Raw genomic sequence first — 27,749 nt, 5'->3', positions numbered from 1 at the left:
ATTGCAAATTTTTTATTTGCTGTGTTAAATGTGAATACTTTCAGAATGAATAGAATTACCAAGCTAAGATATGACAATTTAATACATTAAAAATAAATTATTCTTAATTGTAAATTTGCTGTTTGCTGTGTTGAATATGAATACTTTCAGAACGAATTGAATTACCTAGCACAGGTATGACGATTTAATACATTTAAAATGAATTATTCTAAATTGTAAATGTGGTGTTTGCTGTGTAAAATGTGAATACTTTCAGAATTAACTGAATCACCGAGCTAAGGTATGACAATTTAATATGTTTAAACTAACTTATTCTTGATTGTAAATTTTGTATTTGCTGTGTTAAATGTGAATACTTTCAGAATGAATTGAATTACCGAGCAAAAATATGAAAATTTAATACGTTTATAATACCTTATTCTTGATTGTAAATTTGGTATTTGCTGTGTTTAATGTGAATACTTTCCGGATGAATTGAATTACAAAGCAGAGGTATGAAAATTTAATATGTTTAACATAACTTATTCTTGATTGTGAATTTTGTATTTGCTGTGTTAAATGTGAATACTTTCAGAATGAATGTAATTACCGAGCAAAGGTATGAAAGTTTAATATGTTTAAAATAACTTATTCTTGATTGTAAATTTTGTATTTGCTGTGTTAAATGTGAATACTTTCCGAATGAATTGAATTACCGAGGAAAGGTATGAAAATTTAATATGTTTAAAATAACTTATTCTGGATTGTAAATTTTGTATTTGCTGTGTTAAATGTGAATACTTTCAGAATGAATTGAATTACAGAGCAAAAGTATGAAAATTTAATATGTTTAAAATAACTTATTCTTGATTGTAAATTTTGTATTTGCTGTGTTAAATCTGAATACTTTCAGAATGAATAGAATTACCGAGCTAAGGTATGACAATCTAATACATTAAAAATAAATTATTCTAAATTGTAAATTTGCTGTGTTGAATATGAATACTTTCAGAACGAATTGAATTACCTAGCATAGGTATGACGATTTAATACATTTAAAATGAATTATTCTAAATTGTAAATGTGGTGTTTGCTGTGTTAAATGTGAATACTTTCAGAATGAATTGAATTACCGAGCAAAGGTATGAAAATTTAATATGTTTAAAATAACTTATTCTGGATTGGAACTTTAGTATTTGCTGTATTAAATGTGAATACTTTCAGAATGAATTGAATTACCAAGCAAAGGTATGAAAATTTAATATGTTTAAAATAACTTATTCTTGATTGTAACATTGTTATTTGCTGTTTTAAATGTGAATACTTTCCGAATGAATTGAATTACCGAGCAAAGGTATGAAAATTTAATATGTTTAAAATAACTTATTTATGATTGTAAATTTTGTATTTGCTGTGTTAAATGTGAATACTTTCAGAATGAATTGAATTAATGAGGAAAGGTATGAAAATTTAATATGTTTAAAATAACTTATTCTTGATTGTAACTATGGTATTTGCTGTTTTAAATGTGAATACTTTCCGAATGAATTGAATTACCGAGCAAAGGTATGAAAATTCAATACGTTTATCTTATTCTTGATCGTAAATTTGGTATTTGCTGTGTTAAATGTGAATACTTTCAGAATGAATTGAATTACCGAGCAAAGGTATGAAAATTTAATATGTTTAAAATAACTTATTCTTGATTGTAACTTTGGTATTTGCTGTGTTAAATGTGAATACTTTCCGAATGAATTGAATTACCGAGCAAAGGTATGAAAATTTAATATGTTTAAAATAACTTATTCTTGATTGTAAACTTTGATATTTGCTGTGTTAAATGTGAATACTTTCAGAATGAATTGAATTAACGAGCAAAGGTATGAAAATTTAATATGTTTAAAATAACTTATTCTTGATTGTAAAGTTTGTATTTGCTGTGTTAAATGTGAATACTTTCAGAATTAATTGAATTACCGAGCAAAGGTATGAAAAGTTAATATGTTTAAAATAACTTATTCTTGATTGTAAATTTTGTATTTTCTGTGTTAAATGTGAATACTTTCCGAATGAATTGAATTACAGAGCAAAAGTATGAAAATTTAATATGTTTAAAATAACTTATTCTGGATTGTAAATTTTGTATTTGCTGTGTTAAATGTGAATACTTTCAGAATGAATAGAATTACCAAGCTAAGGTATGACAATTTAATACATGAAAAATAAATTATTCTAAATTGTAAATTTGCTGTTTGCTGTGTTGAATATGAATACTTTCAGAACGAATTGAATTACCTAGCACAGGTATGACGATTTAATACATTTAAAATGAATTATTCTAAATTGTAAATGTGGTGTTTGCTGTGTAAAATGTGAATACTTTCAGAATTAACTGAATCACCGAGCTAAGGTATGACAATTTAATATGTTTAAACTAACTTATTCTTGATTGTAAATTTTGTATTTGCTGTGTTAAATGTGAATACTTTCAGAATGAATTGAATTACCGAGCAAAAATATGAAAATTTAATACGTTTATAATACCTTATTCTTGATTGTAAATTTGGTATTTGCTGTGTTTAATGTGAATACTTTCCGAATGAATTGAATTACCGAGCAGAGGTATGAAAATTTAATATGTTTAAAATAACTTATTCTTGATTGTAAATTTTGTATTTGCTGTGTTAAATGTGAATACTTTCAGAATGAATGTAATTACCGAGCAAAGGTATGAAAGTTTAATATGTTTAAAATAACTTATTCTTGATTGTAAATTTTGTATTTGCTGTGTTAAATGTGAATACTTTCAGAATGAATGTAATTACCGAGCAAAGGTATGAAAATTTAATATGTTTAAAATAACTTATTCTTGATTGTAAATTTTGTATTTGCTGTGTTAAATGTGAATACTTTCAGAATGAATTGAATTACAGAGCAAAAGTATGAAAATTTAATATGTTTAAAATAACTTATTCTTGATTGTAAATTTTGTATTTGCTGTGTTAAATGTGAATACTTTAAGAATGAATAGAATTACCGAGCTAAGGTATGACAATCTAATACATTAACAATAAATTATTCTAAATTGTAAATTTGCTGTTTGCGGTGTTGAATATGAATACTTTCAGAACGAATTGAATTACCTAGCACAGGTATGACAATTTAATACATTAAAAATAAAGTATTGTAAATTTGCTGTTTGCTGTGTTAAATATGAATACTTTCAGAACGAATTGAATTACCTAGCACAGGTATGACGATTTAATACATTTAAAATGAATTATTCTAAATTGTAAATGTGGTGTTTGCTGTGTTAAATGTGAATACATTCCGAATGAATTGAATCACTGAGCTAAGGTATGAAAATTTAATATGTTTAAACTAACTTATTCTTGATTGTAAATTTTGTATTTGCTGTGTTAAATGTGAATACTTTCAGAATGAATTGAATTACCGAGCAAAGGTATGAAAATTTAATATGTTTAAAATAACTTATTCTGGATTGTATCTTTGATATTTGCTGTTTTAAATGTGAATACTTTTAGAATGAATTGAATTACCGAGCAAAGGTATGCAAATTTAATATGTTTAAAATAACTTATTCTTGATTGTAACTTTGGTATTTGCTGTGTTAAATGTGAATACTTTCCGAATGAATTGAATTACCGAGCAAAGGTATGAAAATGTAATATGTTTAAAATAACTTATTATTGATTGTAAATTTTGTATTTGCTGTGTTAAATGTGAATACTTTCAGAATGAATTGAATTACCGAGCAAAGGTATGAAAAGTTAATATGTTTAAAATAACTTATTCTGGATTGTAAATTTGGTATTTGCTGTGTTAAATGTGAATACTTTCAGAATGAATTGAATTACCGAGCAAAGGTATGAAAATTTAACATGTTTAAAATAACTTATTCTGGTTGTAACTTTAGTATTTGCTGTTTTAAATATGAATACTTTCCGAATGAATTGAATTACAGAGCAAAAGTATGAAAATTTAATATGTTTAAAAAAACTTATTCTGGATTGTAAATTTTTTATTTGCTGTGTTAAATGTAAATACTTTCAGAATGAATAGAATTACCAAGCTAAGGCATGACAATTTAATACATTAAAAATAAATTATTCTAAATTGTAAATTTGCTGTTTGCTGTGTTGAATATGAATACTTGCAGAACGAATTGAATTACCTAGCACAGGTATGACGATTTAATACATTTAAAATGAATTATTCTAAATTGTAAATGTGGTGTTTGCTGTGTTAAATGTGAATACTTTCAAAATGAATTGAATTACCGAGCAAAGGTATGAAAATTTAATATGTTTAAAATAACTTGTTCTGGATTGTAACTTTAGTATTTGCTGTTTTAAATGTGAATACTTTCAGAATTAATTGAATTACCAAGCAAAGGTATGAAAATTTAATATGTTTAAAATAACTTATTCTTGATTGTAACTTTGGTATTTGCTGTTTTAAATGTGAATACTTTCCGAATGAATTGAATTACCGAGCAAAGGTATGAAAATTTAATATGTTTAAAATAACTTATTTATGATTGTAAATTTTGTATTTGCTGTGTTAAATGTGAATACTTTCAGAATGAATTGAATTACCGAGGAAAGGTATGAAAATTTAATATGTTTAAAATAACTTATTCTTGATTGTAACTGTGGTATTTGCTGTTTTAAATGTGAATACTTTCCGAATGAATTGAATTACCGAGCAAAGGTATGAAAATTTAATACGTTTATCTTATTCTTGATCGTAAATTTGGTATTTGCTGTGTTAAATGTGAATACTTTCAGAATGAATTGAATTACCGAGCAAAGGTATGAAAATTTAATATGTTTAAAATAACTTATTCTTGATTGTAAATTTTGTATTTGCTGTGTTAAATGTGAATACTTTCAGAATGAATTGAATTACCGAGCAAAGGTATGAAAATTTAATATGTTTAAAATAACTTATTCTTGATTGTAACTTTGGTATTTGCTGTGTTAAATGTGAATACTTTCAGAATGAATTGAATTACCGAGCAAAGGTATGAAAATTTAATATGTTTAAAATAACTTATTCTTGATTGTAAATTTTGTATTTGCTGTGTTAAATGTGAATACTTTCAGAATGAATTGAATTACCGAGCAAAGGTATGAAAATTTAATATGTTTAAAATAACTTATTCTTGATTGTAAATTTTGTATTTGCTGTGTTAAATGTGAATACTTTCAGAATGAATGTAATTACCGAGCAAAGGTATGAAAATTTAATATGTTTAAAATAACTTATTCTAGATTGTAAATTTGGTATTTGCTGTGTTTAATGTGAATACTTTCAGAATGAATAGAATTACCGAGCTAAGGTATGAAAATTTGTAATATGTTTAAAATAACTTATTCTGGATTGTAAATTTGGTATTTGCTGTGTTAAATGTGAATACTTTCAGAATGAATTGAATTACCGAGCAAAGGTATGAAAATTTAATATGTTTAAAATAACTTATTCTTGATTGTAAATTTTGTATTTTCTGTGTTAAATGTGAATACTTTCCGAATGAATTGAATTACAGAGCAAAAGTATGAAAATTTAATATGTTTAAAATAACTTATTCTGGATTGTAAATTTTGTATTTGCTGTGTTAAATGTGAATACTTTCAGAATGAATAGAAATAACCAAGCTAAGATATGACAATTTAATACATTAAAAATAAATTATTCTAAATTGTAAATTTGCTGTTTGCTGTGTTGAATATGAATACTTTCAGAACGAATTGAATTACCTAGCACAGGTATGACGATTTAATACATTTAAAATGAATTATTCTAAATTGTAAATGTGGTGTTTGCTGTGTAAAATGTGAATACTTTCAGAATTAACTGAATCACCGAGCTAAGGTATGACAATTTTATATGTTTAAACTAACTTATTCTTGATTGTAAATTTTGTATTTGCTGTGTTAAATGTGAATACTTTCAGAATGAATTGAATTACCGAGTAAAAATATGAAAATTTAATACGTTTATAATACCTTATTCTTGATTGTAAATTTGGTATTTGCTGTGTTTAATGTGAATACTTTCCGGATGAATTGAATTACAAAGCAGAGGTATGAAAATTTAATATGTTTAACATAACTTATTCTTGATTGTAAATTTTGTATTTGCTGTGTTAAATGTGAATACTTTCAGAATGAATGTAATTACCGAGCAAAGGTATGAAAGTTTAATATGTTTAAAATAACTTATTCTTGATTGTAAATTTTGTATTTGCTGTGTTAAATGTGAATACTTTCCGAATGAATTGAATTACCGAGGAAAGGTATGACAATCTAATACATTAAAAATAAATTATTCTAAATTGTAAATTTGCTGTTTGCTGTGTTGAATATGAATACTTTCAGAACGAATTGAATTACCTAGCACAGGTATGACGATTTAATACATTTAAAATGAATTATTCTAAATTGTAAATGTGGTGTTTGCTGTGTTAAATGTGAATACTTTCAGAATGAATTGAATTACCGAGCAAAGGTATGAAAATTTAATATGTTTAAAATAACTTATTCTGGATTGGAACTTTAGTATTTGCTGTTTTAAATGTGAATACTTTCAGAATGAATTGAATTACCAAGCAAAGGTATGAAAATTTAATATGTTTAAAATAACTTATTCTTGATTGTAACTTTGTTATTTGCTGTTTTAAATGTGAATACTTTCCGAATGAATTGAATTACCGAGCAAAGGTATGAAAAGTTAATATGTTTAAAATAACTTATTTATGATTGTAAATTTTGTATTTGCTGTGTTAAATGTGAATACTTTCAGAATGAATTGAATTACCGAGGAAAGGTATGAAAATTTAATATGTTGAAAATAACTTATTCTTGATTGTAACTATGGTATTTGCTGTTTTAAATGTGAATACTTTCCGAATGAATTGAATTACCGAGCAAAGGTATGGAAATTTAATACGTTTATCTTATTCTTGATCGTAAATTTGGTATTTGCTGTGTTAAATGTGAATACTTTCCGAATGAATTGAATTACCGAGCAAAGGTATGAAAATTTAATATGTTTAAAATAACTTATTCTTGATTGTAACTTTGGTATTTGCTGTGTTAAATGTGAATACTTTCCGAATGAATTGAATTACCGAGCAAAGGTATGAAAATTTAATATGTTTAAAATAACTTATTCTTGATTGTAAACTTTGATATTTGCTGTGTTAAATGTGAATACTTTCAGAATGAATTGAATTAACGAGCAAAGGTATGAAAATTTAATATGTTTAAAATAACTTATTCTTGATTGTAAAGTTTGTATTTGCTGTGTTAAATGTGAATACTTTCAGAATGAATTGAATTACCGAGCAAAGGTATGAAAATTTAATATGTTTAAAATAACTTTTTCTTGATTGTAAATTTTGTATTTTCTGTGTTAAATGTGAATACTTTCCGAATGAATTGAATTACAGAGCTAAGGTATGACAATTTAATACATTAAAAATAAATTATTCTAAATTGTAAATTTGCTGTTTGCTGTGTTGAATATGAATACTTTCAGAACGAATTGAATTACCTAGCACAGGTATGACGATTTAATACATTTAAAATGAATTATTCTAAATTGTAAATGTGGTGTTTGCTGTGTAAAATGTGAATACTTTCAGAATTAACTGAATCACCGAGCTAAGGTATGACAATTTAATATGTTTAAACTAACTTATTCTTGATTGTAAATTTTGTATTTGCTGTGTTAAATGTGAATACTTTCAGAATGAATTGAATTACCGAGCAAAAATATGAAAATTTAATACGTTTATAATACCTTATTCTTGATTGTAAATTTGGTATTTGCTGTGTTTAATGTGAATACTTTCCGAATGAATTGAATTACCGAGCAGAGGTATGAAAATTTAATATGTTTAAAATCACTTATTCTTGATTGTAAATTTTGTATTTGCTGTGTTAAATGTGAATACTTTCAGAATGAATGTAATTACCGAGCAAAGGTATGAAAGTTTAATATGTTTAAAATAACTTATTCTTGATTGTAAATTTTGTATTTGCTGTGTTAAATGTGAATACTTTCCGAATGAATTGAATTACCGAGGAAAGGTATGAAAATTTAATATGTTTAAAATAACTTATTCTTGATTGTAAATTTTGTATTTGCTGTGTTAAATGTGAATACTTTCAGAATGAATTGAATTACAGAGCAAAAGTATGAAAATTTAATATGTTTAAAATAACTTATTCTTGATTGTAAATTTTGTATTTGCTGTGTTAAATGTGAATACTTTCAGAATGAATAGAATTACCGAGCTAAGGTATGACAATCTAATACATTAACAATAAATTATTCTAAATTGTAAATTTGCTGTTTGCAGTGTTGAATATGAATACTTTCAGAACGAATTGAATTACCTAGCACAGGTATGACAATTTAATACATTAAAAATAAAGTATTGTAAATTTGCTGTTTGCTGTGTTAAATATGAATACTTTCAGAACGAATTGAATTACCTAGCACAGGTATGACGATTTAATACATTTAAAATGAATTATTCTAAATTGTAAATGTGGTGTTTGCTGTGTTAAATGTGAATACATTCCGAATGAATTGAATCACTGAGCTAAGGTATGAAAATTTAATATGTTTAAACTAACTTATTCTTGATTGTAAATTTTGTATTTGCTGTGTTAAATGTGAATACTTTCAGAATGAATTGAATTACCGAGCAAAGGTATGAAAATTTAATATGTTTAAAATAACTTATTCTGGATTGTATCTTTGATATTTGCTGTTTTAAATGTGAATACTTTTAGAATGAATTGAATTACCGAGCAAAGGTATGCAAATTTAATATGTTTAAAATAACTTATTCTTGATTGTAACTTTGGTATTTGCTGTGTTAAATGTGAATACTTTCCGAATGAATTGAATTACCGAGCAAAGGTATGAAAATGTAATATGTTTAAAATAACTTATTATTGATTGTAAATTTTGTATTTGCTGTGTTAAATGTGAATACTTTCAGAATGAATTGAATTACCGAGCAAAGGTATGAAAATTTAATATGTTTAAAATAACTTATTCTGGATTGTAAATTTGGTATTTGCTGTGTTAAATGTGAATACTTTCAGAATGAATTGAATTACCGAGCAAAGGTATGAAAATTTAACATGTTTAAAATAACTTATTCTGGTTGTAACTTTAGTATTTGCTGTTTTAAATATGAATACTTTCCGAATGAATTGAATTACAGAGCAAAAGTATGAAAATTTAATATGTTTAAAAAAACTTATTCTGGATTGTAAATTTTTTATTTGCTGTGTTAAATGTAAATACTTTCAGAATGAATAGAATTACCAAGCTAAGGTATGACAATTTAATACATTAAAAATAAATTATTCTAAATTGTAAATTTGCTGTTTGCTGTGTTGAATATGAATACTTGCAGTACGAATTGAATTACCTAGCACAGGTATGACGATTTAATACATTTAAAATGAATTATTCTAAATTGTAAATGTGGTGTTTGCTGTGTTAAATGTGAATACTTTCAAAATGAATTGAATTACCGAGCAAAGGTATGAAAATTTAATATGTTTAAAATAACTTGTTCTGGATTGTAACTTTAGTATTTGCTGTTTTAAATGTGAATACTTTCAGAATTAATTGAATTACCAAGCAAAGGTATGAAAATTTAATATGTTTAAAATAACTTATTCTTGATTGTAACTTTGGTATTTGCTGTTTTAAATGTGAATACTTTCCGAATGAATTGAATTACCGAGCAAAGGTATGAAAATTTAATATGTTTAAAATAACTTATTTATGATTGTAAATTTTGTATTTGCTGTGTTAAATGTGAATACTTTCAGAATGAATTGAATTACCGAGGAAAGGTATGAAAATTTAATATGTTTAAAATAACTTATTCTTGATTGTAACTGTGGTATTTGCTGTTTTAAATGTGAATACTTTCCGAATGAATTGAATTACCGAGCAAAGGTATGAAAATTTAATACGTTTATCTTATTCTTGATCGTAAAATTGGTATTTGCTGTGTTAAATGTGAATACTTTCAGAATGAATTGAATTACCGAGCAAAGGTATGAAAATTTAATATGTTTAAAATAACTTATTCTTGATTGTAACTTTGATATTTGCTGTTTTAAATGTGAATACTTTCAGAATGAATTGAATTACCGAGCAAAGGTATGAAAATTTAATATGTTTAAAATAACTTATTCTTGATTGTAACTTTGGTATTTGCTGTGTTAAATGAGAATGCTTTCCGAATGAATTGAATTACCGAGCAAAGGTATGCAAATTAAATATGTTTAAAATAACTTATTCTTGATTGTAACTTTGGTATTTGCTGTGTTAAATGTGAATACTTTCAGAATGAATTGAATTACCGAGCAAAGGTATGAAAATTTAATATGTTTAAAATAACTTATTCTTGATTGTAAATTTTGTATTTGCTGTGTTAAATGTGAATACTTTCAGAATGAATTGAATTACCGAGGAAAGGTATGAAAATTTAATATGTTTAAAATAACTTATTCTTGATTGTAAATTTTGTATTTGCTGTGTTAAATGTGAATACTTTCAGAATGAATGTAATTACCGAGCAAAGGTATGAAAATTTAATATGTTTAAAATAACTTATTCTAGATTGTAAATTTGGTATTTGCTGTGTTAAATGTGAATACTTTCAGAATGAATAGAATTACCGAGCTAAGGTATGAAAATTTGTAATATGTTTAAAATAACTTATTCTGGATTGTAAATTTGGTATTTGCTGTGTTAAATGTGAATACTTTCAGAATGAATTGAATTACCGAGCAAAGGTATGAAAATTTAATATGTTTAAAATAACTTATTCTTGATTGTAAATTTTGTATTTTCTGTGTTAAATGTGAATACTTTCCGAATGAATTGAATTACAGAGCAAAAGTATGAAAATTTAATATGTTTAAAATAACTTATTCTGGATTGTAAATTTTGTATTTGCTGTGTTAAATGTGAATACTTTCAGAATGAATAGAAATAACCAAGCTAAGATATGACAATTTAATACATTAAAAATAAATTATTCTAAATTGTAAATTTGCTGTTTGCTGTGTTGAATATGAATACTTTCAGAACGAATTGAATTACCTAGCACAGGTATGACGATTTAATACATTTAAAATGAATTCTTCTAAATTGTAAATGTGGTGTTTGCTGTGTTAAATGTGAATACATTCCGAATGAATTGAATCACTGAGCAAAGGTATGAAAAGTTAATATGTTTAAAATAACTTATTCTGGATTGTAAATTTGGTATTTGCTGTGTTAAATGTGAATACTTTCAGAATGAATTGAATTACCGAGCAAAGGTATGAAAATTTAACATGTTTAAAATAACTTATTCTGGTTGTAACTTTAGTATTTGCTGTTTTAAATATGAATACTTTCCGAATGAATTGAATTACAGGGCAAAAGGATGAAAATTTAATATGGTTAAAAAAACTTATTCTGGATTGTAAATTTTGTATTTGCTGTGTTAAATGTAAATACTTTCAGAATGAATAGAATTACCAAGCTAAGGTATGACAATTTAATACATTAAAAATAAATTATTCTAAATTGTAAATTTGCTGTTTGCTGTGTTGAATATGAATACTTTCAGAATGAATTGAATTACCTAGCACAGGTATGACGATTTAATACATTTAAAATGAATTATTCTAAATTGTAAATGTGGTGTTTGCTGTGTTAAATGTGAATACTTTCAGAATGAATTGAATTACCGAGCAAATGTATGCAAATTTAATATGTTTAAATTAACTTATTCTTGATTGTAACTTTGGTATTTGCTGTGTTAAATGTGAATACTTTCCGAATGAATTGAATTACCGAGCAAAGGTATGAAAATGTAATATGTTTAAAATAACTTATTATTGATTGTAAATTTTGTATTTGCTGTGTTAAATGTGAATACTTTCAGAATGAATTGAATTACCGAGGAAAGGTATGAAAATTTAATATGTTTAAAATAACTTATTCTTGATTGTAACTGTGGTATTTGCTGTTTTAAATGTGAATACTTTCCGAATGAATTGAATTACCGAGCAAAGGTATGAAAATTTAATACGTTTATCTTATTCTTGATCGTAAAATTGGTATTTGCTGTGTTAAATGTGAATACTTTCAGAATGAATTGAATTACCGAGCAAAGGTATGAAAATTTAATATGTTTAAAATAACTTATTCTTGATTGTAACTTTGATATTTGCTGTTTTAAATGTGAATACTTTCAGAATGAATTGAATTACCGAGCAAAGGTATGAAAATTTAATATGTTTAAAATAACTTATTCTTGATTGTAACTTTGGTATTTGCTGTGTTAAATGAGAATGCTTTCCGAATGAATTGAATTACCGAGCAAAGGTATGCAAATTAAATATGTTTAAAATAACTTATTCTTGATTGTAACTTTGGTATTTGCTGTGTTAAATGTGAATACTTTCAGAATGAATTGAATTACCGAGCAAAGGTATGAAAATTTAATATGTTTAAAATAACTTATTCTTGATTGTAAATTTTGTATTTGCTGTGTTAAATGTGAATACTTTCAGAATGAATTGAATTACCGAGGAAAGGTATGAAAATTTAATATGTTTAAAATAACTTATTCTTGATTGTAAATTTTGTATTTGCTGTGTTAAATGTGAATACTTTCAGAATGAATGTAATTACCGAGCAAAGGTATGAAAATTTAATATGTTTAAAATAACTTATTCTAGATTGTAAATTTGGTATTTGCTGTGTTAAATGTGAATACTTTCAGAATGAATAGAATTACCGAGCTAAGGTATGAAAATTTGTAATATGTTTAAAATAACTTATTCTGGATTGTAAATTTGGTATTTGCTGTGTTAAATGTGAATACTTTCAGAATGAATTGAATTACCGAGCAAAGGTATGAAAATTTAATATGTTTAAAATAACTTATTCTTGATTGTAAATTTTGTATTTTCTGTGTTAAATGTGAATACTTTCCGAATGAATTGAATTACAGAGCAAAAGTATGAAAATTTAATATGTTTAAAATAACTTATTCTGGATTGTAAATTTTGTATTTGCTGTGTTAAATGTGAATACTTTCAGAATGAATAGAAATAACCAAGCTAAGATATGACAATTTAATACATTAAAAATAAATTATTCTAAATTGTAAATTTGCTGTTTGCTGTGTTGAATATGAATACTTTCAGAACGAATTGAATTACCTAGCACAGGTATGACGATTTAATACATTTAAAATGAATTCTTCTAAATTGTAAATGTGGTGTTTGCTGTGTTAAATGTGAATACATTCCGAATGAATTGAATCACTGAGCAAAGGTATGAAAAGTTAATATGTTTAAAATAACTTATTCTGGATTGTAAATTTGGTATTTGCTGTGTTAAATGTGAATACTTTCAGAATGAATTGAATTACCGAGCAAAGGTATGAAAATTTAACATGTTTAAAATAACTTATTCTGGTTGTAACTTTAGTATTTGCTGTTTTAAATATGAATACTTTCCGAATGAATTGAATTACAGGGCAAAAGGATGAAAATTTAATATGGTTAAAAAAACTTATTCTGGATTGTAAATTTTGTATTTGCTGTGTTAAATGTAAATACTTTCAGAATGAATAGAATTACCAAGCTAAGGTATGACAATTTAATACATTAAAAATAAATTATTCTAAATTGTAAATTTGCTGTTTGCTGTGTTGAATATGAATACTTTCAGAATGAATTGAATTACCTAGCACAGGTATGACGATTTAATACATTTAAAATGAATTATTCTAAATTGTAAATGTGGTGTTTGCTGTGTTAAATGTGAATACTTTCAGAATGAATTGAATTACCGAGCAAATGTATGCAAATTTAATATGTTTAAATTAACTTATTCTTGATTGTAACTTTGGTATTTGCTGTGTTAAATGTGAATACTTTCCGAATGAATTGAATTACCGAGCAAAGGTATGAAAATGTAATATGTTTAAAATAACTTATTATTGATTGTAAATTTTGTATTTGCTGTGTTAAATGTGAATACTTTCAGAATGAATTGAATTACCGAGCAAAGGTATGAAAATGTAATATGTTTAAAATAACTTATTATTGATTGTAAATTTGGTATTTGCTGTGTTAAATGTGAATACTTTCCGAATGAATTGAATTACCGAGCAAAGGTATGAAAATTTAATACGTTTATCTTATTCTTGATCGTAAATTTGGTATTTGCTGTGTTAAATGTGAATACTTTCAGAATGAATTGAATTACCGAGCAAAGGTATGAAAATTTAATATGTTTAAAATAACTTATTCTTGATTGTAAATTTTGTATTTGCTGTGTTAAATGTGAATACTTTCAGAATGAATTGAATTACCGAGCAAAGGTATGAAAATTTAATATGTTTAAAATAACTTATTCTGGATTGTAACTTTGATATTTGCTGTTTTAAATGTGAATACTTTCAGAATGAATTGAATTACCGAGCAAAGGTATGAAAATTTAATATGTTTAAAATAATTTATTCTTGATTGTAAATTTGGTATTTGCTGTGTTTAATGTGAATACTTTCCGAATGAATTGAATTACCGAGCAGAGGTATGAAAATTGAATATGTTTAAAATCACTTATTCTTGATTGTAAATTTTGTATTTGCTGTGTTAAATGTGAATACTTTCAGAATGAATGTAATTACCGAGCAAAGGTATGAAAGTTTAATATGTTTAAAATAACTTATTCTTGATTGTAAATTTTGTATTTGCTGTGTTAAATGTGAATACTTTCCGAATGAATTGAATTACCGAGGAAAGGTATGAAAATTTAATATGTTTAAAATAACTTATTCTTGATTGTAAATTTTGTATTTGCTGTGTTAAATGTGAATACTTTCAGAATGAATTGAATTACAGAGCAAAAGTATGAAAATTTAATATGTTTAAAATAACTTATTCTTGATTGTAAATTTTGTATTTGCTGTGTTAAATGTGAATACTTTAAGAATGAATAGAATTACCGAGCTAAGGTATGACAATCTAATACATTAACAATAAATTATTCTAAATTGTAAATTTGCTGTTTGCGGTGTTGAATATGAATACTTTCAGAACGAATTGAATTACCTAGCACAGGTATTACAATTTAATACATTAAAAATAAAGTATTGTAAATTTGCTGTTTGCTGTGTTAAATATGAATACTTTCAGAACGAATTGAATTACCTAGCACAGGTATGACGATTTAATACATTTAAAATGAATTATTCTAAATTGTAAATGTGGTGTTTGCTGTGTTAAATGTGAATACATTCCGAATGAATTGAATCACTTAGCTAAGGTATGAAAATTTAATATGTTTAAACTAACTTATTCTTGATTGTAAATTTTGTATTTGCTGTGTTAAATGTGAATACTTTCAGAATGAATTGAATTACCGAGCAAAGGTATGAAAATTTAATATGTTTAAAATAACTTATTCTGGATTGTATCTTTGATATTTGCTGTTTTAAATGTGAATACTTTTAGAATGAATTGAATTACCGAGCAAAGGTATGCAAATTTAATATGTTTAAAATAACTTATTCTTGATTGTAACTTTGGTATTTGCTGTGTTAAATGTGAATACTTTCCGAATGAATTGAATTACCGAGCAAAGGTATGAAAATGTAATATGTTTAAAATAACTTATTATTGATTGTAAATTTTGTATTTGCTGTGTTAAATGTGAATACTTTCAGAATGAATTGAATTACCGAGCAAAGGTATGAAAAGTTAATATGTTTAAAATAACTTATTCTGGATTGTAAATTTGGTATTTGCTGTGTTAAATGTGAATACTTTCAGAATGAATTGAATTACCGAGCAAAGGTATGAAAATTTAACATGTTTAAAATAACTTATTCTGGTTGTAACTTTGGTATTTGCTGTTTTAAATATGAATACTTTCAGAATGAATTGAATTACAGAGCAAAGGTATGAAAATTTAATATGTTTAAAATAACTTGTTCTGGTTGTAACTTTGGTATTTGCTGTTTTAAATGTGAATACTTTCAGAATGAATTGAATTACCGAGCAAAGGTATGAAAATTTAATATGTTTAAAATAACTTGTTCTGGATTGTAACTTTAGTATTTGCTGTTTTAAATGTGAATACTTTCAGAATTAATTGAATTACCAAGCAAAGGTATGAAAATTTAATATGTTTAAAATAACTTATTCTTGATTGTAACTTTGGTATTTGCTGTTTTAAATGTGAATACTTTCCGAATGAATTGAATTACCGAGCAAAGGTATGAAAATTTAATATGTTTAAAATAACTTATTTATGATTGTAAATTTTGAATTTGCTGTGTTAAATGTGAATACTTTCAGAATGAATGTAATTACCGAGGAAAGGTATGAAAATTTAATATGTTTAAAATAACTTATTCTTGATTGTAACTGTGGTATTTGCTGTTTTAAATGTGAATACTTTCCGAATGAATTGAATTACCGAGCAAAGGTATGAAAATTTAATACGTTTATCTTATTCTTGATCGTAAATTTGGTATTTGCTGTGTTAAATGTGAATACTTTCAGAATGAATTGAATTACCGAGCAAAGGTATGAAAATTTAATATGTTTAAAATAACTTATTCTTGATTGTAAATTTTGTATTTGCTGTGTTAAATGTGAATACTTTCAGAATGAATTGAATTACCGAGCAAAGGTATGAAAATTTAATATGTTTAAAATAACTTATTCTGGATTGTAACTTTGATATTTGCTGTTTTAAATGTGAATACTTTCAGAATGAATTGAATTACCGAGCAAAGGTATGAAAATTTAATATGTTTAAAATAACTTATTCTTGATTGTAACTTTGGTATTTGCTGTGTTAAATGAGAATACTTTCCGAATGAATTGAATTACCGAGCAAAGGTATGCAAATTAAATATGTTTAAAATAACTTATTCTTGATTGTAACTTTGGTATTTGCTGTGTTAAATGTGAATACTTTCAGAATGAATTGAATTACCGAGCAAAGGTATGAAAATTTAATATGTTTAAAATAACTTATTCTTGATTGTAAATTTTGTATTTGCTGTGTTAAATGTGAATACTTTCAGAATGAATTGAATTACCGAGCAAAGGTATGAAAATTTAATATGTTTAAAATAACTTATTCTTGATTGTAAATTTTGTATTTGCTGTGTTAAATGTGAATACTTTCAGAATGAATGTAATTACCGAGCAAAGGTATGAAAATTTAATATGTTTAAAATAACTTATTCTAGATTGTAAATTTGGTATTTGCTGTGTTAAATGTGAATACTTTCAGAATGAATAGAATTACCGAGCTAAGGTATGAAAATTTGTAATATGTTTAAAATAACTTATTCTGGATTGTAAATTTGGTATTTGCTGTGTTAAATGTGAATACTTTCAGAATGAATTGAATTACCGAGCAAAGGTATGAAAATTTAATATGTTTAAAATAACTTATTCTTGATTGTAAATTTTGTATTTTCTGTGTTAAATGTGAATACTTTCCGAATGAATTGAATTACAGAGCAAAAGTATGAAAATTTAATATGTTTAAAATAACTTATTCTGGATTGTAAATTTTGTATTTGCTGTGTTAAATGTGAATACTTTCAGAATGAATAGAAATAACCAAGCTAAGATATGACAATTTAATACATTAAAAATAAATTATTCTAAATTGTAAATTTGCTGTTTGCTGTGTTGAATATGAATACTTTCAGAACGAATTGAATTACCTAGCACAGGTATGACGATTTAATACATTTAAAATGAATTATTCTAAATTGTAAATGTGGTGTTTGCTGTGTAAAATGTGAATACTTTCAGAATTAACTGAATCACCGAGCTAAGGTATGACAATTTAATATGTTTAACATAACTTATTCTTGATTGTAAATTTTGTATTTGCTGTGTTAAATGTGAATACTTTCAGAATGAATGTAATTACCGAGCAAAGGTATGAAAGTTTAATATGTTTAAAATAACTTATTCTTGATTGTAAATTTTGTATTTGCTGTGTTAAATGTGAATACTTTCCGAATGAATTGAATTACCGAGGAAAGGTATGAAAATTTAATATGTTTAAAATAACTTATTCTGGATTGTAAATTTTGTATTTGCTGTGTTAAATGTAAATACTTTCAGAATGAATTGAATTACAGAGCAAAAGTATGAAAATTTAATATGTTTAAAATAACTTATTCTTGATTGTAAATTTTGTATTTGCTGTGTTAAATCTGAATACTTTCAGAATGAATAGAATTACCGAGCTAAGGTATGACAATCTAATACATTAAAAATAAATTAATCTAAATTGTAAATTTGCTGTTTGCTGTGTTGAATATGAATACTTTCAGAACGAATTGAATTACCTAGCACAGGTATGACGATTTAATACATTTAAAATAACTTATTCTTGATTGTAACTATGGTATTTGCTGTGTTAAATGTGAATACTTTCCGAATGAATTGAATTACCGAGCAAAGGTATGAAAATTTAATATGTTTAAAATAACTTATTCTTGATTGTAACTTTGGTATTTGCTGTGTTAAATGTGAATACTTTCCGAATGAATTGAATTACCGAGCAAAGGTATGAAAATTTAATATGTTTAAAATAACTTATTCTTGATTGTAAACTTTGATATTTGCTGTGTTAAATGTGAATACTTTCAGAATGAATTGAATTAACGAGCAAAGGTATGAAAATTTAATATGTTTAAAATAACTTATTCTTGATTGTAAAGTTTGTATTTGCTGTGTTAAATGTGAATACTTTCAGAATGAATTGAATTACCGAGCAAAGGTATGAAAAGTTAATATGTTTAAAATAACTTTTTCTTGATTGTAAATTTTGTATTTTCTGTGTTAAATGTGAATACTTTCCGAATGAATTGAATTACAGAGCAAAAGTATGAAAATTTAATATGTTTAAAATAACTTATTCTGGATTGTAAATTTTGTATTTGCTGTGTTAAATGTGAATACTTTCAGAATGAATAGAATTACCAAGCTAAGGTATGACAATTTAATACATTAAAAATAAATTATTCTAAATTGTAAATTTGCTGTTTGCTGTGTTGAATATGAATACTTTCAGAACGAATTGAATTACCTAGCACAGGTATGACGATTTAATACATTTAAAATGAATTATTCTAAATTGTAAATGTGGTGTTTGCTGTGTAAAATGTGAATACTTTCAGAATTAACTGAATCACCGAGCTAAGGTATGACAATTTAATATGTTTAAACTAACTTATTCTTGATTGTAAATTTTGTATTTGCTGTGTTAAATGTGAATACTTTCAGAATGAATTGAATTACCGAGCAAAAATATGAAAATTTAATACGTTTATAATACCTTATTCTTGATTGTAAATTTGGTATTTGCTGTGTTTAATGTGAATACTTTTAGAATGAATTGAATTACCGAGCAGAGGTATGAAAATTTAATATGTTTAAAATCACTTATTCTTGATTGTAAATTTTGTATTTGCTGTGTTAAATGTGAATACTTTCAGAATGAATGTAATTACCGAGCAAAGGTATGAAAGTTTAATATGTTTAAAATAACTTATTCTTGATTGTAAATTTTGTATTTGCTGTGTTAAATGTGAATACTTTCCGAATGAATTGAATTACCGAGGAAAGGTATGAAAATTTAATATGTTTAAAATAACTTATTCTTGATTGTAAATTTTGTATTTGCTGTGTTAAATGTGAATACTTTCAGAATGAATTGAATTACAGAGCAAAAGTATGAAAATTTAATATGTTTAAAATAACTTATTCTTGATTGTAAATTTTGTATTTGCTGTGTTAAATCTGAATACTTTCAGAATGAATAGAATTACCGAGCTAAGGTATGACAATCTAATACATTAAAAATAAATTATTCTAAATTGTAAATTTGCTGTTTGCGGTGTTGAATATGAATACTTTCAGAACGAATTGAATTACCTGGCACAGTTATGACAATTTAATACATTAAAAATAAAGTATTGTAAATTTGCTGTTTGCTGTGTTAAATATGAATACTTTCAGAACGAATTGAATTACCTAGCACAGGCATGACGATTTAATATATTTAAAATGAATTATTCTAAATTGTAAATGTGGTGTTTGCTGTGTTAAATGTGAATACATTCCGAATGAATTGAATCACTGAGCTAAGGTATGAAAATTTAATATGTTTAAACTAACTTATTCTTGATTGTAAATTTTGTATTTGCTGTGTTAAATGTGAATACTTTCAGAATGAATTGAATTACCGAGCAAAGGTATGAAAATTTAATATGTTTAAAATAACTTATTCTGGATTGTATCTTTGATATTTGCTGTTTTAAATGTGAATACTTTCAGAATGAATTGAATTACCGAGCAAAGGTATGCAAATTTAATATGTTTAAAATAACTTATTCTTGATTGTAACTTTGGTATTTGCTGTGTTAAATGTGAATACTTTCCGAATGAATTGAATTACCGAGCAAAGGTATGAAAATGTAATATGTTTAAAATAACTTATTATTGATTGTAAATTTTGTATTTGCTGTGTTAAATGTGAATACTTTCAGAATGAATTGAATTACCGAGCAAAGGTATGAAAAGTTAATATGTTTAAAATAACTTATTCTGGATTGTAAATTTGGTATTTGCTGTGTTAAATGTAAATACTTTCAGAATGAATTGAATTACCGAGCAAAGGTATGAAAATTTAACATGTTTAAAATAACTTATTCTGGTTGTAACTTTAGTATTTGCTGTTTTAAATATGAATACTTTCCGAATGAATTGAATTACAGGGCAAAAGTATGAAAATTTAATATGGTTAAAAAAACTTATTCTGGATTGTAAATTTTGTATTTGCTGTGTTAAATGTAAATACTTTCAGAATGAATAGAATTACCAAGCTAAGGTATGACAATTTAATACATTAAAAATAAATTATTCTAAATTGTAAATTTGCTGTTTGCTGTGTTGAATATGAATACTTTCAGAATGAATTGAATTACCTAGCACAGGTATGACGATTTAATACATTTAAAATGAATTATTCTAAATTGTAAATGTGGTGTTTGCTGTGTTAAATGTGAATACTTTCAGAATGAATTGAATTACCGAGCAAAGGTATGAAAATTTAATATGTTTAAAATAACTTATTCTGGATTGTATCTTTGATATTTTCTGTTTTAAATGTGAATACTTTCAGAATGAATTGAATTACCGAGCAAATGTGTGCAAATTTAATATGTTTAAATTAACTTATTCTTGATTGTAAATTTTGTATTTGCTGTGTTAAATGTGAATACTTTCAGAATGAATTGAATTACCGAGCAAAGGTATGAAAAGTTAATATGTTTAAAATAACTTATTCTTGATCGTAAATTTGGTATTTGCTGTGTTAAATGTGAATACTTTCCGAATGAATTGAATTACCGAGCAAAGGTATGAAAATTTAATACGTTTATCTTATTCTTGATCGTAAATTTGGTATTTGCTGTGTTAAATGTGAATACTTTCAGAATGAATTGAATTACCGAGCAAAGGTATGAAAATTTAATATGTTTAAAATAACTTATTCTTGATTGTAAATTTTGTATTTGCTGTGTTAAATGTGAATACTTTCAGAATGAATTGAATTACCGAGCAAAGGTATGAAAATTTAATATGTTTAAAATAACTTATTCTGGATTGTAACTTTGATATTTGCTGTTTTAAATGTGAATACTTTCAGAATGAATTGAATTACCGAGCAAAGGTATGAAAATTTAATATGTTCAAAATAACTTATTCTTGATTGTAACTTTGGTATTTGCTGTGTTAAATGTGAATACTTTCCGAATGAATTGAATTACCGAGCAAAGGTATGAAAATTGAATATGTTTAAAATAACTTATTCTTGATTGTAACTTTGGTATTTGCTGTGTTAAATGTGAATACTTTCAGAATGAATTGAATTACCGAGCAAAGGTATGAAAATTTAATATGTTAAAAATTACTTTTTCTTGATTGTAAATTTGGTATTTTCTGTGTTAAATGTGAATACTTTCAGAATGAATAGAATTACCGAGCTAAGGTATGAAAATTTGTAATATGTTTAAAATAACTTATTCTGGATTGTAAATTTGGTATTTGCTGTGTTAAATGTGAATACTTTCAGAATGAATTGAATTACCGAGCAAAGGTATGAAAATTTAACATGTTTAAAATAACTTATTCTGGTTGTAACTTTAGTATTTGCTGTTTTAAATATGAATACTTTCCGAATGAATTGAATTACAGAGCAAAAGTATGAAAATTTTATATGTTTAAAAAAACTTATTCTGGATTGTAAATTTTGTATTTGCTGTGTTAAATGTAAATACTTTCAGAATGAATAGAATTACCAACCTAAGGTATGACAATTTAATACATTAAAAATAAATTATTCTAAATTGTAAATGTGGTGTTTGCTGTGTTAAATGTGAATACTTTCAGAATTAATTGAATCACCGAGCTAAGGTATGACAATTTAATATGTTTAAACTAACTTATTCTTGATTGTAAATTTTGTATTTGCTGTGTTAAATGTGAATACTTTCAGAATGAATTGAATTACCGAGCAAAGGTATGAAAATTTAATATGTTTAAAATAACTTATTCTGGATTGGAACTTTAGTATTTGCTGTTTTAAATGTGAATACTTTCAGAATGAATTGAATTACCAAGCAAAGGTATGAAAATTTAATATGTTTAAAATAACTTATTCTTGATTGTAACTTTGTTATTTGCTGTTTTAAATGTGAATACTTTCCGAATGAATTGAATTACCGAGCAAAGGTATGAAAATTTAATATGTTTAAAATAACTTATTTATGATTGTAAATTTTGTATTTGCTGTGTTAAATGTGAATACTTTCAGAATGAATTGAATTACCGAGGAAAGGTATGAAAATTTAATATGTTTAAAATAACTTATTCTTGATTGTAACTATGGTATTTGCTGTTTTAAATGTGAATACTTTCCGAATGAATTGAATTACCGAGCAAAGGTATGAAAATTTAATACGTTTATCTTATTGATCGTAAATTTGGTATTTGCTGTGTTAAATTTGAATACTTTCAGAATGAATTGAATTACCGAGCAAAGGTATGAAAATTTAATATGTTTAAAATAACTTATTCTTGATTGTAAATTTTGTATTTGCTGTGTTAAATGTGAATACTTTCCGAATGAATTGAATTACCGAGCAAAGGTATGAAAATTTAATATGTTTAAAATAACTTATTCTTGATTGTAAAGTTTGTATTTGCTGTGTTAAATGTGAATACTTTCAGAATGAATTGAATTACCGAGCAAAGGTATGAAAAGTTAATATGTTTAAAATAACTTTTTCTGGATTGCAAATTTTTTATTTGCTGTGTTAAATGTGAATACTTTCAGAATGAATAGAATTACCAAGCTAAGATATGACAATTTAATACATTAAAAATAAATTATTCTAAATTGTAAATTTGCTGTTTGCTGTGTTGAATATGAATACTTTCAGAACGAATTGAATTACCTAGCACAGGTATGACGATTTAATACATTTAAAATGAATTATTCTAAATTGTAAATGTGGTGTTTGCTGTGTAAAATGTGAATACTTTCAGAATTAACTGAATCACCGAGCTAAGGTATGACAATTTAATATGTTTAAACTAACTTATTCTTGATTGTAAATTTTGTATTTGCTGTGTTAAATGTGAATACTTTCAGAATGAATTGAATTACCGAGCAAAAATATGAAAATTTAATACGTTTATAATACCTTATTCTTGATTGTAAATTTGGTATTTGCTGTGTTTAATGTGAATACTTTCCGGATGAATTGAATTACCAAGCAGAGGTATGAAAATTTAATATGTTTAACATAACTTATTCTTGATTGTAAATTTTGTATTTGCTGTGTTAAATGTGAATACTTTCAGAATGAATGTAATTACCGAGCAAAGGTATGAAAGTTTAATATGTTTAAAATAACTTATTCTTGATTGTAAATTTTGTATTTGCTGTGTTAAATGTGAATACTTTCCGAATGAATTGAATTACCGAGGAAAGGTATGAAAATTTAATATGTTTAAAATAACTTATTCTGGATTGTAAATTTTGTATTTGCTGTGTTAAATGTGAATACTTTACGAATGAATTGAATTACAGAGCAAAAGTATGAAAATTTAATATGTTTAAAATAACTTATTCTTGATTGTAAATTTTGTATTTGCTGTGTTAAATCTGAATACTTTCAGAATGAATAGAATTACCGAGCTAAGGTATGACAATCTAATACATTAAAAATAAATTATTCTAAATTGTAAATTTGCTGTTTGCTGTGTTGAATATGAATACTTTCAGAACGAATTGAATTACCTAGCATAGGTATGACGATTTAATACATTTAAAATGAATTATTCTAAATTGTAAATGTGGTGTTTGCTGTGTTAAATGTGAATACTTTCAGAATGAATTGAATTACCGAGCAAAGGTATGAAAATTTAATATGTTTAAAATAACTTATTCTGGATTGGAACTTTAGTATTTGCTGTATTAAATGTGAATACTTTCAGAATGAATTGAATTACCAAGCAAAGGTATGAAAATTTAATATGTTTAAAATAACTTATTCTTGATTGTAACATTGTTATTTGCTGTTTTAAATGTGAATACTTTCCGAATGAATTGAATTACCGAGCAAAGGTATGAAAATTTAATATGTTTAAAATAACTTATTTATGATTGTAAATTTTGTATTTGCTGTGTTAAATGTGAATACTTTCAGAATGAATTGAATTACCGAGGAAAGGTATGAAAATTTAATATGTTTAAAATAACTTATTCTTGATTGTAACTATGGTATTTGCTGTTTTAAATGTGAATACTTTCCGAATGAATTGAATTACCGAGCAAAGGTATGAAAATTCAATACGTTTATCTTATTCTTGATCGTAAATTTGGTATTTGCTGTGTTAAATGTGAATACTTTCAGAATGAATTGAATTAACGAGCAAAGGTATGAAAATTTAATATGTTTAAAATAACTTATTCTTGATTGTAAAGTTTGTATTTGCTGTGTTAAATGTGAATACTTTCAGAATTAATTGAATTACCGAGCAAAGGTATGAAAAGTTAATATGTTTAAAATAACTTATTCTTGATTGTAAATTTTGTATTTTCTGTGTTAAATGTGAATACTTTCCGAATGAATTGAATTACAGAGCAAAAGTATGAAAATTTAATATGTTTAAAATAACTTATTCTGGATTGTAAATTTTGTATTTGCTGTGTTAAATGTGAATACTTTCAGAATGAATTGAATTACTGAGCAAAGGTATGAAAAGTTAATATGTTTAAAATAACTTATTCTGGATTGTAAATTTGGTATTTGCTGTGTTAAATGTGAATACTTTCAGAATGAATTGAATTACCGAGCAAAGGTATGAAAATTTAACATGTTTAAAATAACTTATTCTGGTTGTAACTTTAGTATTTGCTGTTTTAAATATGAATACTTTCCGAATGAATTGAATTACAGAGCAAAAGTATGAAAATTTAATATGTTTAAAAAAACTTATTCTGGATTGTAAATTTTTTATTTGCTGTGTTAAATGTAAATACTTTCAGAATGAATAGAATTACCAAGCTAAGGTATGACAATTTAATACATTAAAAATAAATTATTCTAAATTGTAAATTTGCTGTTTGCTGTGTTGAATATGAATACTTGCAGAACGAATTGAATTACCTAGCACAGGTATGACGATTTAATACATTTAAAATGAATTATTCTAAATTGTAAATGTGGTGTTTGCTGTGTTAAATGTGAATACTTTCAAAATGAATTGAATTACCGAGCAAAGGTATGAAAATTTAATATGTTTAAAATAACTTGTTCTGGATTGTAACTTTACTATTTGCTGTTTTAAATGTGAATACTTTCAGAATTAATTGAATTACCAAGCAAAGGTATGAAAATTTAATATGTTTAAAATAACTTATTCTTGATTGTAACTTTGGTATTTGCTGTTTTAAATGTGAATACTTTCCGAATGAATTGAATTACCGAGCAAAGGTATGAAAATTTAATATGTTTAAAATAACTTATTTATGATTGTAAATTTTGTATTTGCTGTGTTAAATGTGAATACTTTCAGAATGAATTGAATTACCGAGGAAAGGTATGAAAATTTAATATGTTTAAAATAACTTATTCTTGATTGTAACTGTGGTATTTGCTGTTTTAAATGTGAATACTTTCCGAATGAATTGAATTACCGAGCAAAGGTATGAAAATTTAATACGTTTATCTTATTCTTGATCGTAAATTTGGTATTTGCTGTGTTAAATGTGAATACTTTCAGAATGAATTGAATTACCGAGCAAAGGTATGAAAATTTAATATGTTTAAAATAACTTATTCTTGATTGTAAATTTTGTATTTGCTGTGTTAAATGTGAATACTTTCAGAATGAATTGAATTACCGAGCAAAGGTATGAAAATTTAATATGTTTAAAATAACTTATTCTGGATTGTAACTTTGATATTTGCTGTTTTAAATGTGAATACTTTCAGAATGAATGGAATTACCGAGCAAAGGTATGAAAATTTAATATGTTTAAAATAACTTATTCTTGATTGTAACTTTGGTATTTGCTGTGTTAAATGAGAATACTTTCCGAATGAATTGAATTACCGAGCAAAGGTATGCAAATTAAATATGTTTAAAATAACTTATTCTTGATTGTAACTTTGGTATTTGCTGTGTTAAATGTGAATACTTTCAGAATGAATTGAATTACCGAGCAAAGGTATGAAAATTTAATATGTGTAAAATAACTTATTCTTGATTGTAAATTTTGTATTTGCTGTGTTAAATGTGAATACTTTCAGAATGAATTGAATTACCGAGCAAAGGTATGATAATTTAATATGTTTAAAATACCTTATTCTTGATTGTAAATTTTGTATTTGCTGTGTTAAATGTGAATACTTTCAGAATGAATGTAATTACCGAGCAAAGGTATGAAAATTTAATATGTTTAAAATAACTTATTCTAGATTGTAAATTTGGTATTTGCTGTGTTAAATGTGAATACTTTCAGAATGAATAGAATTACCGAGCTAAGGTATGAAAATTTGTAATATGTTTAAAATAACTTATTCTGGATTGTAAATTTGGTATTTGCTGTGTTAAATGTGAATACTTTCAGAATGAATTGAATTACCGAGCAAAGGTATGAAAATTTAATATGTTTAAAATAACTTATTCTTGATTGTAAATTTTGTATTTTCTGTGTTAAATGTGAATACTTTCAGAATGAATAGAAATAACCAAGCTAAGATATGACAATTTAATACATTAAAAATAAATTATTCTAAATTGTAAATTTGCTGTTTGCTGTGTTGAATATGAATACTTTCAGAACGAATTGAATTACCTAGCACAGGTATGACGATTTAATACATTTAAAATGAATTATTCTAAATTGTAAATGTGGTGGTTGCTGTGTAAAATGTGAATACTTTCAGAATTAACTGAATCACCGAGCTAAGGTATGACAATTTAATATGTTTAAACTAACTTATTCTTGATTGTAAATTTTGTATTTGCCGTGTTAAATGTGAATACTTTCAGAATGAATTGAATTAC

This window comes from Euprymna scolopes, chromosome 44 (assembly GCF_053919585.1).
Source record: "Euprymna scolopes isolate OS-2025 chromosome 44, ASM5391958v1, whole genome shotgun sequence".
NCBI lineage: Eukaryota > Metazoa > Mollusca > Cephalopoda > Sepiida > Sepiolidae > Euprymna > Euprymna scolopes.
The sequence above is the reverse complement of the archived record's forward strand: the minus strand, read 5'-3'. Positions refer to the sequence as shown.